The sequence below is a fragment of the Rhipicephalus sanguineus genome, chromosome 3 (assembly GCF_013339695.2).
Source record: "Rhipicephalus sanguineus isolate Rsan-2018 chromosome 3, BIME_Rsan_1.4, whole genome shotgun sequence".
NCBI lineage: Eukaryota > Metazoa > Arthropoda > Arachnida > Ixodida > Ixodidae > Rhipicephalus > Rhipicephalus sanguineus.
This window is the reverse complement of record NC_051178.1, coordinates 10,951,412-10,968,713: the sequence shown is the minus strand read 5'-3', so window position 1 is coordinate 10,968,713 and position 17,302 is coordinate 10,951,412. Positions and strand designations below refer to the sequence as shown.

The following is a 17,302-nucleotide window of genomic DNA, read 5'->3' as shown; positions in this document are numbered from 1 at the left end:
TGTTCTTTTAGATTCCTACTTCACTCGTCACCAGGACAAGTTAGATATTTCACGCTGTGCGTGTGTTCGGCTTGGTTTTTGTTGGCGCGTTTTCTGGAATGTGTAATTCTTTGCGCTGTCTTGTCATCAAAAAAAGAAATTAGTTCGCTTGTGTGATATAGGTGCGCATAAACGGTGGCTTTTCGTCTTGCTATAGGCATGTGATAATTTTTTTGCTTACAGCATCATTAAGTCCTTTATCGTTTTATCGTCGTTTATCTGCTTCTGTGTGATGGTTGATACAGGCTGGGTTGGTGCATACAAAAAGGCCTGTCGATGTGCAAGTAAACTCATTTGTAAGTCGGCGCTCGTCCGTGTTTTATGTGTCTCCTGTCTTCGTCCAAGTCGCGCTGCATACATCCGAGTATGTAAATCATGCCGTACATGATATGCATGTCATTACTTCCATGTTACCATCTATCACGTTCACCGTACAGAAATGTATTGTCATAGCATTATTGGTAGATATCCATTTAATTAGGCGGCCGCTAGCACTCCGACACCATGTCATGTAAATCATGTTGTACGTGACATGAGTGTCATGATTTGCACGTTAGGACCAGTCAATTACGTTCGTCATGCACTCTTGTCACGCCGTACCAATTGTGGTATATATAAAATTAACAAAGCGGCCCCAATGCACCCAAACAGTGGCGTGCAAATTAGGCGGTTCATGACATGCGCGTAATGATTTTCATGTTGTGACCAGTCATTTACATTCGGCATACAGTCATGTTACGCCTTGTCAATTCTGGTATACATCCCAATAACGAAACGGGCAGGAGAGCAGAAAGTCGTAGGCTTATAGATAGATAGATAGATAGATAGATAGATAGATAGATAGATAGATAGATAGATAGATAGATAGATAGATAGATAGATAGATAGATAGATAGATAGATAGATAGATAGATAGATAGATAGTGTTGTGTTATCGGGTTTGTGCATCGTGGTGCTGACGCAGACGCGCTTCGCTATCAGCGGTGACCTGGACTCGGACTGTTGGGCTTCGTGATGTCAATGCTCGGTGCGACAGTGGCTCGAGCATGTATATAAGCAACCACCCCTTTTCCTTCCTGGTTGTTAGATAGTTGGTTGTGTGACCGAATAAACATGTGTTGCACTTAGCCACCGTGTGCTGCCTGCCGGTCTCGCCCCTGTTTAGACGAAGATATTATAGATAGATAGATAGATAGATAGATAGATAGATAGATAGATAGATAGATAGATAGATAGATAGATAGATAGATAGATAGATAGATAGATAGATAGATAGATAGATAGATAGATACGTTTAAATTCGCAGAACCTCGCTAAGAATTGCTTCGCATTTAAGTACCGCTGTGAACAGCAAAGCGAGCATTGCTCGATTCCCGACGGTTCCTGCGTCCAAAAGCGCAGCAGCCAGGCATTCTTCGATCCCTTGAAAGGCTTGTGATTTTACTCAAAACGATAAATAGTTGTCATAAACGTCTTGCAGGCTTTTCTCGGGCTATGAAAACAGTCGCCATGCAAAGCGCCTTGCGTCTGTGGCCGCGAGACACCATAGCAAGGCAAGCGAGCTGGACTCTTTACGTTGCGAAGCCGCCGAGAGCGCGCAGCGGCGAAGAGAAAAGGGGTGCGGTACTTTTGCCTTTCTAGTGACTTTAGCCTCAAGTGGACTCGATTGCGGAAACCGTACGGGAAGAAATCCAGCAGTCGCTTGGGGTTCCTGAGACAGCGCAGCCTCATCCCAAAGCCATGACCTACGCTGCTGCTGTCCGCCGTCGCTATCCGTCCCCGCCGCACCACAACTTGCCAGCTCCCACGGCCGCCTCCAAAGCAATCTCGCCGGACTGTCGGCCAGCGCTACACACCGAGGAAAACTGACGTTTGGCACTCCCCTGACAACCGCCCCCTGTGCTACCACTGCGGAGAAACCGGTCACATTTACCGCCGCTGCCAGTACCGACAGATGGGTTGGCGTGGTTTCGACATGAACGCACCGCGTCCACAGCACGGTGACTGACCGCGTGACATAGCTGACTACCTCCAGAGTCATTCAATTCTCTTTATGGTCACGATACTGTACCGTCACGCTATGGGCGATCTTCATACGCTAATTATGTCGCTAATCGTCGCTAATATGTCGCTAGTCGTCGCTAATTATGGTTCCCAAGAAGCAGTCATCATCGTGGTCATCCTGTGGCGGTGGGTCGGCGGGGGCACAAGACAGGCAGTCCGCGTAGGAGTGTTTTCTTCCAGACTTTAAACGACGGCAATGTCGACTTCTTGAAGTATGTGCCTCCATCGTGCGAGACAACCTGAAAGGTCCTTCATGTTAGCTAGGCAACACAAGGCGTGGTGGTCGCTCACAACTTTGAAGGGCCCGCCGTAAAGGAAGGGGCAAAAAGATGTAGCGCAGACGATGGCAAGTCAGTCCTTTTCTGTTGTGGAATAGTTGGCTTCCATCTTGGGTAGCGACCGGCTAGCGTAACTCATAACCCTTTATAGTACGTCAGTTCTCTGCAGAAGGACGGTTCCGAGCCTTAACCTGCTTGCTCCGGTGTGGATTTCTGTATCGGCGTATGAGTCGAAATTCGCAAGTATCGGAGGCGTCTGCAGGCGTCGTTTCAATTCTTGAAATGCTTCGTCGTTCCCCACACGATTTCCCACCTCGGTCTTGGTATGTGAGTTAGTGTCTCTGGCGGACAGCAGCAGCGTAGGTCATGGCTTTGGGATGAGGCTGCGCTGTCTCAGGAACCCCAAGCGACTGCTGGATTTCTTCCCGTACGGTTTCCGCAATCGAGTCCACTTGAGGCTAAAGTCACTAGAAAGGCAAAAGTACCGCACCCCTTTTCTCTTCGCCGCTGCGCGCTCTCGGCGGCTTCGCAACGTAAAGAGTCCAGCTCGCTTGCCTTGCTATGGTGTCTCGCGGCCACAGACGCAAGGCGCTTTGCATGGCGACTGTTTTCATAGCCCGAGAAAAGCCTGCAAGACGTTTATGACAACTATTTATCGTTTTGAGTAAAATCACAAGCCTTTCAAGGGATCGAAGAATGCCTGGCTGCTGCGCTTTTGGACGCAGGAACCGTCGGGAATCGAGCAATGCTCGCTTTGCTGTTCACAGCGGTAATTAAATGCGAAGCAATTCTTAGCGAGGTTCTGCGAATTTAAACGTATCTATCTATCTATCTATCTATCTATCTATCTATCTATCTATCTATCTATCTATCTATCTATCTATCTATCTATCTATCTATCTATCTATCTATCTATCTATCTATCTATCTATCTATCTATCTATCTATCTATAATATCTTCGTCTAAACAGGGGCGAGACCGGCAGGCAGCACACGGTGGCTAAGTGCAACACATGTTTATTCGGTCACACAACCAACTATCTAACAACCAGGAAGGAAAAGGGGTGGTTGCTTATATACATGCTCGAGCCACTGTCGCACCGAGCATTGACGTCACGAAGCCCAACAGTCCGAGTCCAGGTCACCGCTGATAGCGAAGCGCGTCTGCGTCAGCACCACGATGCACAAACCCGATAACACAACACTATCTATCTATCTATCTATCTATCTATCTATCTATCTATCTATCTATCTATCTATCTATCTATCTATCTATCTATCTATCTATCTATCTATCTATCTATCTATCTATCTATCTATCTATCTATCTATCTATCTATCTATCTATAAGCCTACGACTTTCTGCTCTCCTGCCCGTTTCGTTATTGGGATGTATACCAGAATTGACAAGGCGTAACATGACTGTATGCCGAATGTAAATGACTGGTCACAACATGAAAATCATTACGCGCATGTCATGAACCGCCTAATTTGCACGCCACTGTTTGGGTGCATTGGGGCCGCTTTGTTAATTTTATATATACCACAGTTGGTACGGCGTGACAAGAGTGTATGACGAACGTAATTGACTGGTCCTAACGTGCAATCATGACACGCATGTCACGTACAACATGATTTACATGACATGGTGTCGGAGTGCTAGCGGCCGCCTAATTAAATGGATATCTACCAATAATGCTATGACAATACATTTCTGTACGGTGAACGTGATAGATGGTAACATGAAAGTAATGACATGCATATCATGTACGGCATGATTTACATACTCGGATGTATGCAGCGCGACTTGGACGAAGACAGGAGACACATAAAACACGGACGAGCGCCGACTTGCAAATGAGTTTACTTGCACATCGACAGGCCTTTTTGTATGCACCAACCCAGCCTGTATCAACCATCACACAGAAGCAGATAAACGACGATAAAACGATAAAGGACTTAATGATGCTGTAAGCAAAAAAATTATCACATGCCTATAGCAAGACGAAAAGCCACCGTTTATGCGCACCTATATCACACAAGCGAACTAATTTCTTTTTTTGATGACAAGACAGCGCAAAGAATTACACATTCCAGAAAACGCGCCAACAAAAACCAAGCCGAACACACGCACAGCGTGAAATATCTAACTTGTCCTGGTGACGAGTGAAGTAGGAATCTAAAAGAACAATGACCAACAACCACGGAAAAGCATGAGAGGATGAAACACTCAATGACAACCTAGAGATCAGAAATCGGCGTCAGGTAGTGAAACCAACAGACTGCTTGCGCTCTTACCGAAAAAAACGAGCAATACAAAACCAAAAGCAGACAAAATCAGTCCGAGGTCAAAGAAAGGCCTACTTCCCTTCGAAAGCGCTCATTCGAAACTCGTCAAGAGAGGAATAGTAACGAATTGTCTCCAGTCCGCGCTAACAAAATCTTGTGAACATTGCATGTCTGAAAGCTTCAAAGATCAGGTGACACGTTTGAGGAGCGCAGGGTACCCGTCTTTCCTGGTATCTGAGGTGTCCGAGTCGTTGCTTCAAAAGATTAAGCGTTCTGACGGGGGAAAAGAACGGGAGAATTCCCTACATTCATAGAATTCCCTACATTCATAGAATTCCCTACATTCATAGATTCCCTACATTCATAGAATATCACACAATATCAAGAGGGTGGCATCAAAACACGATGTTCAGATAGTATTCTCAGCCCCTTGTAAGTTGTCGAAATTGTGCAGCATGATCAATCGGCAAGGGTTACCCCAGTGCACGACTAAGCACAAAAACAGGTTCACAGAATGTGTCGCAAATGTCGTTTACAACATTCCCCTCAGCTGTGGCTGCCGGTACATAGGGCAAACGGGCAGATGTTTTAATGAGCGAGCAAAAGAGCACAACCTTAATGTACGCAATAACGCTGGTGGCTTCCTAGCTGAGCACTGCAAGCGTTGCGGCTGCACACCAAATTTCAACAGTACAAAGTTTCTGAAAAGAGCCAAAGACAGGACAGAACGAGAACTTGTTGAAGCGTTTTTTATTAGGAAAGCTGCCGATCAATGTGTAAGCACGCCTTCAGTCACATTAACGGACGCTGAGGTTGACTTTTTAGATGGGTTTGTGTGACGTGTCCTTTCGCCCTCACCTGCTTTTCCGTGTTTTTGTTGGGCATTTGTTCATCTTTACACTTGTTATCCATGACACAAATGAGGTAAATAATTCGTTTTTCACAGTGCGTGGTTGTCACCCCGGCGCCGGGTTGTTTTGAATTATCTTGATCCGTTCACAGTCAATTGTATTGATTTTGTCTGCTTTTGGTTTTGTATTGCTCGTTTTTTTCGGTAAGAGCGCAAGCAGTCTGTTGCTTTCACTACCTGACGCCGATTTCTGATCTCTAGGTTGTCAGTGAGTGTTTCATCCTCTCATGCTTTTCCGTGGTTGTTGGTCATTGTTCTTTTAGATGCCTACTTCACTCGTCACCAGGACAAGTTAGATATTTCACGCTGTGCGTGTGTTCGGCTTGGTTTTTGTTGGCGCGTTTTCTGGAATGTGTAATTCTTTGCGCTGTCTTGTCATCAAAAAAAAAATAGTTCGCTTGTGTGATATAGGTGCGCATAAACGTTGGCTTTTCGTCTTGCTATAGGCATGTGATAATTTTTTTGCTTACAGCATCATTAAGTCCTTTATCGTTTTATCGTCGTTTATCTGCTTCTGTGTGATGGTTGATACAGGCTGGGTTGGTGCATACAAAAAGGCCTGTCGAAGTGCAAATAAACTCAGTTGTAAGTCGGCGCTCGTCTGTGTTTTATGTGTCTCCTGTCTTCGTCCAAGTCGCGCTGCATATATCCGAGTATGTACCAACTCGCCCAAGTCAAAGTTTTATTGGAACATGATTTACATGCCACGCTCATGATGCGCTCGCGGCCGGTTGGCTAGATTGATTTACACCAGAATTGGTGTTGCGTGAGGTGACCGCATGACGAACTTGAATGACAGGTGGTAACATGAAATCATGACATGCATTTAATGTACAGCATGATCTACATGCCACGCTCACAGTACGCTCGCAGCTGATTCACTGGCCTGATATACGTGACGTGAATATGATGAACATATGACCCAGATGATAACATGAAAATCATGACATGTACGTCATTATTTTGATGTTACCGCCGTAAAACGTCGCCACGCAACATGTACGTTGCCACAAGTTAATCAATAGTTGGTTTTGGAATGCCCTCTTCAACCTAACAAAACACACATGGCGCTAACGTGAATGTTAAAAGCTTTGCTTATTTGTTGTTAGCTAGTTAATTTAGCGCAACACAAAAAAATATGGCGAAGCGTGCACTAACCACTAAGGCGCGCAAGCCTTCAAACAGCGAAGCTAGGCGATTCTGAAGACTGATCTGGTTACTTCTAGGTTGTTTCTAGGCCTTAGCTAGGTGATGGTTTGTTTCTAGGTGAGTAGTGCTTTTCAATGCTTTTCAATATCACATTGAAAAGAGCACGCACCTAATTTGGTCGAATTGCTGTTGTATCCATATATACATTTTCTTTTTCAGTCCCATAATTCTGCATAAGAATCTGTCATGAGAACAAGTCAGTAAGATATCAAGAATGACACTACTGAACCAACTCGAGTACAAGCTATCTTAAAGAGAGGCATTGTGTATATGTTGAAAAGTTGAGTGCAATCAAACCAAAGACTTCCCTATAGGTAGCTGAAGCAACCTCCAAATCTAACACATCCTTCTGTGTACATTCGCTGCTTGACTAGTCTTGCGGAGTTGCCACTGCGGAATTGGAATGAGTCCGGAATCATTCCACATTTTCGCCAGCCCGGAATGGAATGGAAATGGAATTAAGCTCGTTTTGCACGGAATGGAATGGGAATGGAATTAGGTCTTTTTCTGAAAATAGAGCACGTTCTCGTCTACGTGCTGTTTTTAAACTTGAAACATTAGTAAGTCACAGCCTCGAATTTAACAATAAAGCAGTATTTTTAAGATGGCTTGGCTGATTACAAGCACGGTCCATTTATAAGCAACGCTCCTACGACAATTCTGTCTTGATATAGACTGTGTTGCTCCGAAGTTTGCCTCTATTCTTCGCGTAACCGAGGATTTATGCCGTTGGTATCCGTCGTGCGGAACTACGGCAGCGGCATACCCCTCTTACGCCTTGTGATTTTTTTTTCCCTCGGCGGCGCCCGAGGCGCCTGCTGTCTCCCTTTGTTTTTGCTTCTGTCGCGGTCGGCTACTCGGAAGCATATTCGAAAAAGCGCTTCTCTATGTTGCAAAGGCACAGGTGCCCGAGCGGTGCACTGTTCCCACTAATACCAAGCTACTACCCTCGACCTTGGTAACGTGGTTTGCGTACTCTTGCAGTTCTTAATACATCTGATGGCATCAGCTTATGGGGCGCTCATTATCTCGATAAAACTATCAAGATGCATTTCCTACGCTGAGGAATTACAGGAATGGAATTGAACTACTCGGCCATTCAAATCTTCAAAAGAGCATCACCAAGGTCCTTGTACATCCACTGACAGTGGGCCGTGTTGCTTCTGCTATAGGACTCTCACTGCAGATGGCGGAGCAAAAATATTGCACTCAAGTATGCGTGTACTCCATTACTGCATCAGGACGCACAGAATTGCCTCTTTGTTGAAAGCTCTTGAAGTACATGAAACATGACAATTTGAGGTTGATATAGCGTCAGTGAGTAACAGAACTAACACTAAAAAAGTATTTTCCACCCGAAGCTGTGACATAGCTGTTTGTGCTGTCTTTGTGAAAGTGGCCCCCCTCAAGAAGCGGTTGCAGACGTGCCGAAAATGCAGGCAAATCCTCAAGGAGCCACTTCACGAATTCCTGGAATAAGGACAGCACTTTGTTGCAAAACACAACTACAAAATTACAATATTAGAGATATTTTTTGAACCATATTTTTTTTAATAGAACCAACACCACAACTGTTGTTTACGTCAAGGCGCGGTCGACGCGTCTGAGCTCGTGCAACGCACAAAACTAATCTATCTACAAGTGAGAGAGGAGGCCACTCAATTACGCAGTGAAATGCGGTGCGCACCTAAAGAGCGGGCGGGAAGAGGGAGAGCGAGGAAAATTGTATGTAACCAGTGCGTTCGACTTGGCAGCTTTCTCTGGTGCAGAGGGCCGAAGTCCGACAATGCAAGTAGCGCTCTGGCGCTCACCGCTCAAGATTTCTTAGATTATAACAGGGTAGCTAGGTGGGCTGGTTGGTATCGCATTATGATATGAAACATTGAGCGCAAGTAAACGACGTAAGACGAAGGAGCGCTTGTGATGCGTGTTTCCCTCCTTCGTCCTCCGTCGGTTATTTGAGCTCAGTTTCATATTCTTACATTAGTGCAAGGACGACGCATCAAGAAAGGTTGGCGCCTCTTGTCTGAATCGGTGCTGCCAAATTCCACGATCATTTACATCGTTACACGGCTGGAAATACATATTTGAGGCCTGCACTTTTCTGCTGCAAACCAAAGCCCGTGCACAACAGCGACTGCCCGAGTTTCTTTATGACAGTGCCATCCGTGTGACTCGTCTTAGAGGAACAGTGCCTTTGAGTGATCGCAAGATATAACGTGTCACTGATGCTGCTACGCAGTCGCCATCATGTTTCAACGCGCCCGTCCACCTATTAACGTTTGGCTGAATGTAAAAATGCGGCATAGCCACCATCCCATTGTCTGCTTCGCGTAACATAAATTCCGCCGGTGCGTGGGATATGTGCCAAAATTTTTTTGCCACTTCCTTCTCCCCCAGTGAAAGGCAAGGTGCAGCCTAGTTGACATCCCTTCTCGAAAGGAGTAGTTGCATGGTTAAATCCGTTGTCACGTCTGTGTATCAGGGCCACCTAAAGCACTGTTGCTGCAACAGACTAACAAGAATGCGACGTTCACCTTAACAGCGAGGGAGCCCGAGTATCAGTACATTAAACACTTCCGCAATAAAGCGCACGTCCTTCACTCACGCACGAATACTGGTACTTACATTATGCTAACAAGCATCGACACATTCTTGCGATGGCGAGGGAAGATTGCGACAAAAAAATGATAGAAGGTTTGGCTCCACTAAACAACATAGCTATATGCAAAAGCACGTTCGAGAGTCGCGGTAGTTATGTCATAACTACCACGGTAGAAACGTGGTAGTTATGTCAAAGATCGTTACATAAAAGCGCTACAGGCGCGCTGCCGTAGCTTACGAACAACGCCAAGCCCGAGTCGCTAGGCACACGCGTAGAAACGCCCAAGAGCCGAGCCCCACCGGCGACAAATACCCCTAGTGAGTTCAGCTGAAGACATGTTCTTTCCTGCTGTCTGGAAAGTCTCGATAGGTAGGGTACGCAGTGCTTTCCAAGCAAAAGAGATCCGTCAATACAAAGCACAAACCAGAACAATGAAAAAACACTTACGAAGTTTGTGTATTCTTCCGTGCGGCCCGAGGCAATTGCCTCAGTAGTCGCACCACACGTTTGTTGGACTGAGAACAACGTAGCTCTCACAGTCACAAAATGCATCCTTGCAGCGGCCGCGCGCTGCTCCGAACAAGTCCCGGTTCGTCACTGCCACGATAGGATGCGCACGTAACCCGAACGGCACAAACTTGGGCGCTGAACCATACAGTAAACACCAAAAACCCACACAACGCACCCATGCAACGCACCGCTCACGACGCCATCTTTGCAACCCTTTCCTGATATGCGATTTATTTATTTATTTATTTATTTTATTTATTGATCCCTCAAGGGTCCCAAGCTGCATTACATGAAGGGTGGGCATCAAAGGTGACACCGAAAAATAGCAAAAAATACAATAACTAACAACAAACAACAGTCAGAAAATGCAAAATAAAAAAGACGTCATGATGACAACTTGAAAGGAAGAAGAAAAAAATCTATTTACAAAGGTAAGTCCAAACATGCCCTCACCTCCCCGAAGGGAATCGTGAGGAAATGCGAATGCATTTCTTGCGCCGAGAGTACACCGCGTAGTAATTTTAATGGCTTAAATTAATGACGAGACAAGGATCTGCCATCGCCTTGAGAGGCGCCCAACCAGCGAACGGTCGGGAGTGAGGCGAGCGCTTCACTCCATTTATATATACGTGCGAGCGAGCGGACGGGAGAGTGGGGCGCAGGGAGGAGAGAGAGCAAACGGTGAGAGAAGGAGCGGCGAAGCACTGCACCTACCCTCTCCTACACTCTCTCCACACACGCGGGAGCTCCGCCGAGCTCCCGCGATGCGAGCGCCCTCACACGCCAGGCGATTGGAGATGGTTGTAATTTTGATTAAACGTATGAGCTTCTAGCCTTTAGAAACGATCTATTCTGCGATTTGACGACGTTTCGTCGCGTTTGGAGACGATTGGAGAATGTTGCATTTTTGATTAATCATATAAGCTTCTACCCTTCAGGAACGACCTATTCTGCGATTTTACGTCGTTTCATAGTGTTTGGAGACGATTGGAGGTGGTGGAAATTCTCATCGAAGACATGAGCATCTACCGTTCAGAAACGCTTTATTTTGCGATTTCACGACGTTTCGTCGCGTTTGGAGGCGATTGGAGATGGTTGTAATTTTGATTAAACGTATAAGCTTCTAGCCTTCGGAAATAATCTATTCTGCGATTTGACGACGTTTCGTCGCGTTTGGAGACGATTGAAGATGGTTGTATTTTTGATTAAACGTATAAGCTTCTAGCCTTCAGAAACGATCTATTCTGCGATTTGAGGACGTTTCGTAGCGTTTGGAGACGATTGGAGAATGCTGCATATTTAATTAAACATATAAGCTTCTATCCTTCAGGAACGACCTATTCTGCGATTTTACGTCGTTTTATAGTGTTCGGAGACGATTGGAGGTGGTGGAAATTCTCATCAAAGATATGAGCTTCTACCTTTCAAAAACCCTTTATTTTGCGATTTCACGCCGTTTCGTCGCGTTTGGAGACGATTGGAGATATTTTGATTAAACATATAAGCTTCTTGCCTTGAGTAACGACCTATTCTGCGATTTGACGACGTTTGGTCGCGTTTGGAGCCGATTGCAGATGGTTGTATTTTTGATTAAACGTATAAGGTTCTAGCCATCGGAAACGACCTATTCTGCGATTAGAAGACGTTTCATTGTGTTTGGAGACGATTGGAGGTGGTGGAAATTCTCATCAAAGATATGAGCATCTACCGTTCGGAAACGCTGTATTTTGCGATTTCACGACGTTTCGTCGCGTTTGGAGACGATTGGACATGGTGGTATTTTTGATTAAACGTATAAGCTTCTAGCCTTTAGAAACGATCTATTCTGCGATTTCAAGACGTTTCGTAGCGTTTGGAGACGATTGGAGAATGTTGCATTTTTAATTAAAGATATAAGCTTCTATCCTTCAGGAACGACCTATTCTGCGATTTGACTTCGTTTGGTCGCGTTTGGAGCCGATTGCAGATGGTTGTATTTTTGATTAAACGTATAAGCTTCTAGCCATCAGAAACGACCTATTCTGCGATTAGACGACGTTTCATAGTGTTTGGAGACGATTGGAGGTGGTGGAAATTCTCATCAAAGATATGAGCATCTACCGTTCAGAAACGCTGTATTTTGCGATTTCACGACGTTTCGTCGCGTTTGGAGACGATTGGACATGGTTGTAATTTTGATTAGACGTATAAGCTTCTTGCCTTCAGTAACGACCTATTCTGCGATTTGACGACGTTTGGTCGCGTTTGGAGCCGATTGCAGATGGTTGTATTTTTGATTAAACGTATAAGGTTCTAGCCATCGGAAACGACCTATTCTGCGATTAGACGACGTTTCATAGTGTTTGGAGACGATTGGAGGTGGTGGAAATTCTCATCAGAGATATGAGCATCTACCGTTCAGAAACGCTGTATTTTGCGATTTCACGACGTTTCGTCGCGTTTGGAGACGATTGGACATGGTTGTATTTTTGATTAAACGTATAAGCTTCTAGCCTTTAGAAACGATCTATTCTGCGATTTGACGACGTTTCGTCGCGTTTGGAGACGATTGGAGAATGTTGCATTTTTGATTAATCATATAAGCTTCTACCCTTCAGGAACGACCTATTCTGCGATTTTACGTCGTTTCATAGTGTTTGGAGACGATTGGAGGTGGTGGAAATTCTCATCAAAGATATGAGCATCTACCGTTCAGAAACGCTTTATTTTGCGATTTCACGACGTTTCGTCGCGTTTGGAGGCGATTGGAGATGGTTGTAATTTTGATTAAACGTATAAGCTTCTAGCCTTCGGAAATAATCTATTCTGCGATTTGACGACGTTTCGTCGCGTTTGGAGACGATTGAAGATGGTTGTATTTTTGATTTAACGTATAAGCTTCTAGCCTTCAGAAACGATCTATTCTGCGATTTGAGGACGTTTCGTAGCGTTTGCAGACGATTGGAGAATGCTGCATATTTAATTAAACATATAAGCTTCTATCCTTCAGGAACGACCTATTCTATGATTTTACGTCGTTTTACAGTGTTCGGAGACGATTGGAGGTGGTGGAAATTCTCATCAAAGATATGAGCTTCTACCTTTCAAAAACGCTTTATTTTGCGATTTCACGCCGTTTCGTCGCGTTTGGAGACGATTGGAGATGGTTGTAATTTTGATTAAACATATAAGCTTCTTGCCTTCAGTAACGACCTATTCTGCGATTTGACGACGTTTGGTCGCGTTTGGAGCCGATTGCAGATGGTTGTATTTTTGATTAAACGTATAAGGTTCTAGCCATCGGAAACGACCTATTCTGCGATTAGACGACGTTTCATAGTGTTTGGAGACGATTGGAGGTGGTGGAAATTCTCATCAAAGATATGAGCATCTACCGTTCGGAAACGCTGTATTTTGCGATTTCACGACGTTTCGTCGCGTTTGGAGACGATTGGACATGGTTGTATTTTTGATTAAACGTATAAGCTTCTAGCCTTTAGAAACGATCTATTCTGCGATTTCAAGACGTTTCGTAGCGTTTGGAGACGATTGGAGAATGTTGCATTTTTAATTAAAGATATAAGCTTCTATCCTTCAGGAACGACCTATTCTGCGATTTGACTTCGTTTGGTCGCGTTTGGAGCCGATTGCAGATGGTTGTATTTTTGATTAAACGTATAAGCTTCTAGCCATCAGAAACGACCTATTCTGCGATTAGACGACGTTTCATAGTGTTTGGAGACGATTGGAGGTGGTGGAAATTCTCATCAAAGATATGAGCATCTACCGTTCAGAAACGCTGTATTTTGCGATTTCACGACGTTTCGTCGCGTTTGGAGACGATTGGACATGGTTGTATTTTTGATTAAACGTATAAGCTTCTAGCCTTTAGAAACGATCTATTCTGCGATTTGACGACGTTTCGTCGCGTTTGGAGACGATTGGAGAATGTTGCATTTTTGATTAAACATATAAGCTTCTATCCTTCAGGAACGACCTATTCTGCGATTTTACGTCGTTTATAGTGTTTGGAGACGATTGGAGGTGGTGGAAATTCTCATCAAAGATATGAGCTTCTACCTTTCAAAAACGCTTTATTTTGCGATTTCACGACGTTTCGTCGCGTTTGGAGACGATTGGAGATGGTTGTATTTTTGATTAAACGTATAAGCTTCTAGCCTTCAGTAAAGACCTATTCTGCGATTTGACGACGTTTGGTCGCGTTTGGAGCCGATTGCAGATGGTTGTATTTTTGATTAAACGTATAAGCTTCTAGCCATCGGAAACGACCTATTCTGCGATTTTACGTCGTTTTATAGTGTTTGGAGACGATTGGAGGTGGTGGAAATTCTCATCAAAGATATGAGCTTCTACCTTTCAAAAACGCTTTATTTTGCGATTTCACGACGTTTCGTCGCGTTTGGAGACGATTGGAGATGGTTGTAATTTTGATTAAACGTATGAGCTTCTAGCCTTCGGAAACGATCTATTCTGCGATTTGACGACGTTTCGTAGCGTTTGGAGACGATTGGAGAATGTTGCATTTTTAATTAAACATATAAGCTTCTAGCCTTCAGTAACGACCTATTCTGCGATTTGACGACGTTTCGTCGCGTTTGGAGCCGATTGCAGATTGTTGTATTGTTGATTAAACGTATAAGCTTCTAGCCATCAGGAACGACCTATTCTGCGATTAGACGACGTTTCATAGTGTTTGGAGACGATTGGAGGTGGTGGAAATTCTCATCAAAGATATGAGCATCTACCGTTCAGAAACGCTGTATTTTGCGATTTCACGACGTTTCGTCGCGTTTGGAGGACGATTGGACATGCTTGTATTTTTGATTAAACGTATAAGCTTCTAGCCTTTAGAAACGATCTATTCTGCGATTTGACGACGTTTCGTCGCGTTTGGAGACGATTGGAGAATGTTGCATTTTTGATTAATCATATAAGCTTCTACCCTTCAGGAACGACCTATTCTGCGATTAGACGACGTTTCATAGTGTTTGGAGACGATTGGAGGTGGTGGAAATTCTCATCAAAGCACATGAGCATCTACCGTTCAGAAACGCTTTATTTTGCGATTTCACGACGTTTCGTCGCGTTTGGAGGCGATTGGAGATGGTTGTAATTTTGATTAAACGTATAAGCTTCTAGCCTTCGGAAATGATCTATTCTGCGATTTGACGACGTTTCGTCGCGTTTGGAGACGATTTGAAGATGGTTGTATTTTTGATTAAACGTATAAGCTTCTAGCCTTCAGAAACGATCTATTCTGCGATTTGAGGACGTTTCGTAGCGTTTGGAGACGATTGGAGAATGTTGCATTTTAATTAAACATATAAGCTTCTATCCTTCAGGAACGACCTATTCTGCGATTTTACGTCGTTTTATAGTGTTTGGAGACGATTGGAGGTGGTGGAAATTCTCATCAAAGATATGAGCTTCTACCTTTCAAAAACGCTTTATTTTGCGATTTCACGCCGTTTCGTCGCGTTTGGAGACGATTGGAGATGGTTGTAATTTTGATTAAACATATAAGCTTCTAGCCTTCAGTAACGACCTATTCTGCGATTTGACGACGTTTGGTCGCGTTTGGAGCCGATTGCAGATGGTTGTATTTTTGATTAAACGTATAAGCTTCTAGCCATCAGGAAACGACCTATTCTGCGATTAGACGACGTTTCATAGTGTTTGGAGACGATTGGAGGTGGTGGAAATTCTCATCAAAGATATGAGCATCTACCGTTCAGAAACGCTGTATTTTGCGATTTCACGACGTTTCGTCGCGTTTGGAGACGATTGGACATGGTTGTATTTTTGATTAAACGTATAAGCTTCTAGCCTTTAGAAACGATCTATTCTGCGATTTGAAGACGTTTCGTAGCGTTTGGAGACGATTGGAGAATGTTGCATTTTTAATTAAAGATATAAGCTTCTATCCTTCAGGAACGACCTATTCTGCGATTTGACTTCGTTTGGTCGCGTTTGGAGCCGATTGCAGATGGTTGTATTTTTGATTAAACGTATAAGCTTCTAGCCATCAGAAACGACCTATTCTGCGATTAGACGACGTTTCATAGTGTTTGGAGACGATTGGAGGTGGTGGAAATTCTCATCAAAGATATGAGCTTCTACCGTTCAGAAACGCTGTATTTTGCGATTTCACGACGTTTCGTCGCGTTTGGAGACGATTGGACATGGTTGTATTTTTGATTAAACGTATAAGATTCTAGCCTTTAGAAACGATCTATTCTGCGATTTGACGACGTTTCGTCGCGTTTGGAGACGATTGGAGAATGTTGCATTTTTGATTAAACATATAAGCTTCTATCCTTCAGGAACGACCTATTCTGCGATTTTACGTCGTTTTATAGTGTTTGGAGACGATTGGAGGTGGTGGAAATTCTCATCAAAGATATGAGCTTCTACCTTTCAAAAACGCTTTATTTTGCGATTTCACGACGTTTCGTCGCGTTTGGAGACGATTGGAGATGGTTGTAATTTTGATTAAACATATAAGCTTCTAGCCTTCAGTAACGACCTATTCTGCGATTTGACGACGTTTGGTCGCGTTTGGAGCCGATTGCAGATGGTTGTATTTTTGATTAAACGTATAAGGCTTCTAGCCATCAGGAAACGACCTATTCTGCGATTTACGATCGTTTCATAGTGTTTGGAGACGATTGGAGGTGGTGGAAATTCTCATCAAAGATATGAGCTTCTACCTTTCAAAAACGCTTTATTTTGCGATTTCACGACGTTTCGTCGCGTTTGGAGACGATTGGAGATGGTTGTAATTTTGATTAAACGTATAAGCTTCTAGCCTTCGGAAACGATCTATTCTGCGATTTGACGACGTTTCGTAGCGTTTGGAGACGATTGGACAATGTTGCATTTTTAATTAAACATATAAGCTTCTAGCCTTCAGTAACGACCTATTCTGCGATTTGACGACGTTTGGTCGCGTTTGGAGCCGATTGCAGATGGTTGTATTGTTGATTAAACGTATAAGCTTCTAGCCATCAGAAACGACCTATTCTGCGATTAGACGACGTTTCATAGTGTTTGGAGACGATTGGAGGTGGCGGAAATTCTCATCAAAGATATGAGCTTCTACCTTTCAAAAACGCTTTATTTTGCGATTTCACGACGTTTCGTCGCGTTTGGAGACGATTGGACATGGTTGTATTTTTGATTAAACGTAAAGCTTCTAGCCTTTAGAAACGATCTATTCTGCGATTTGACAACGTTTCGTCGCGTTTGGAGACGATTGGAGAATGTTGCATTTTTGATTAATCATATAAGCTTCTACCCTTCAGGAACGACCTATTCTGCGATTAGACGACGTTTCATAGTGTTTGGAGACGATTGGAGGTGGTGGAAATTCTCATCAAAGACATGAGCATCTACCGT

General features: G+C 44.0%; 1 long non-coding RNA gene across 1 annotated transcript; it reads right to left on the bottom strand.

Moving 5' to 3' along the window:
• Positions 1 to 13,916: 13,916 nt before the first annotated feature.
• On the bottom strand, positions 13,917 to 17,078 carry LOC125757564 (uncharacterized). Its single transcript, XR_007415312.1, has 3 exons — positions 17,007 to 17,078; positions 15,254 to 15,337; positions 13,917 to 14,467 (listed from the first exon to the last, which is right to left on the bottom strand). It is a non-coding gene; the product is annotated as an uncharacterized LOC125757564 (long non-coding RNA).
• Between the last annotated feature and the right edge of the window lie 224 nt (positions 17,079 to 17,302).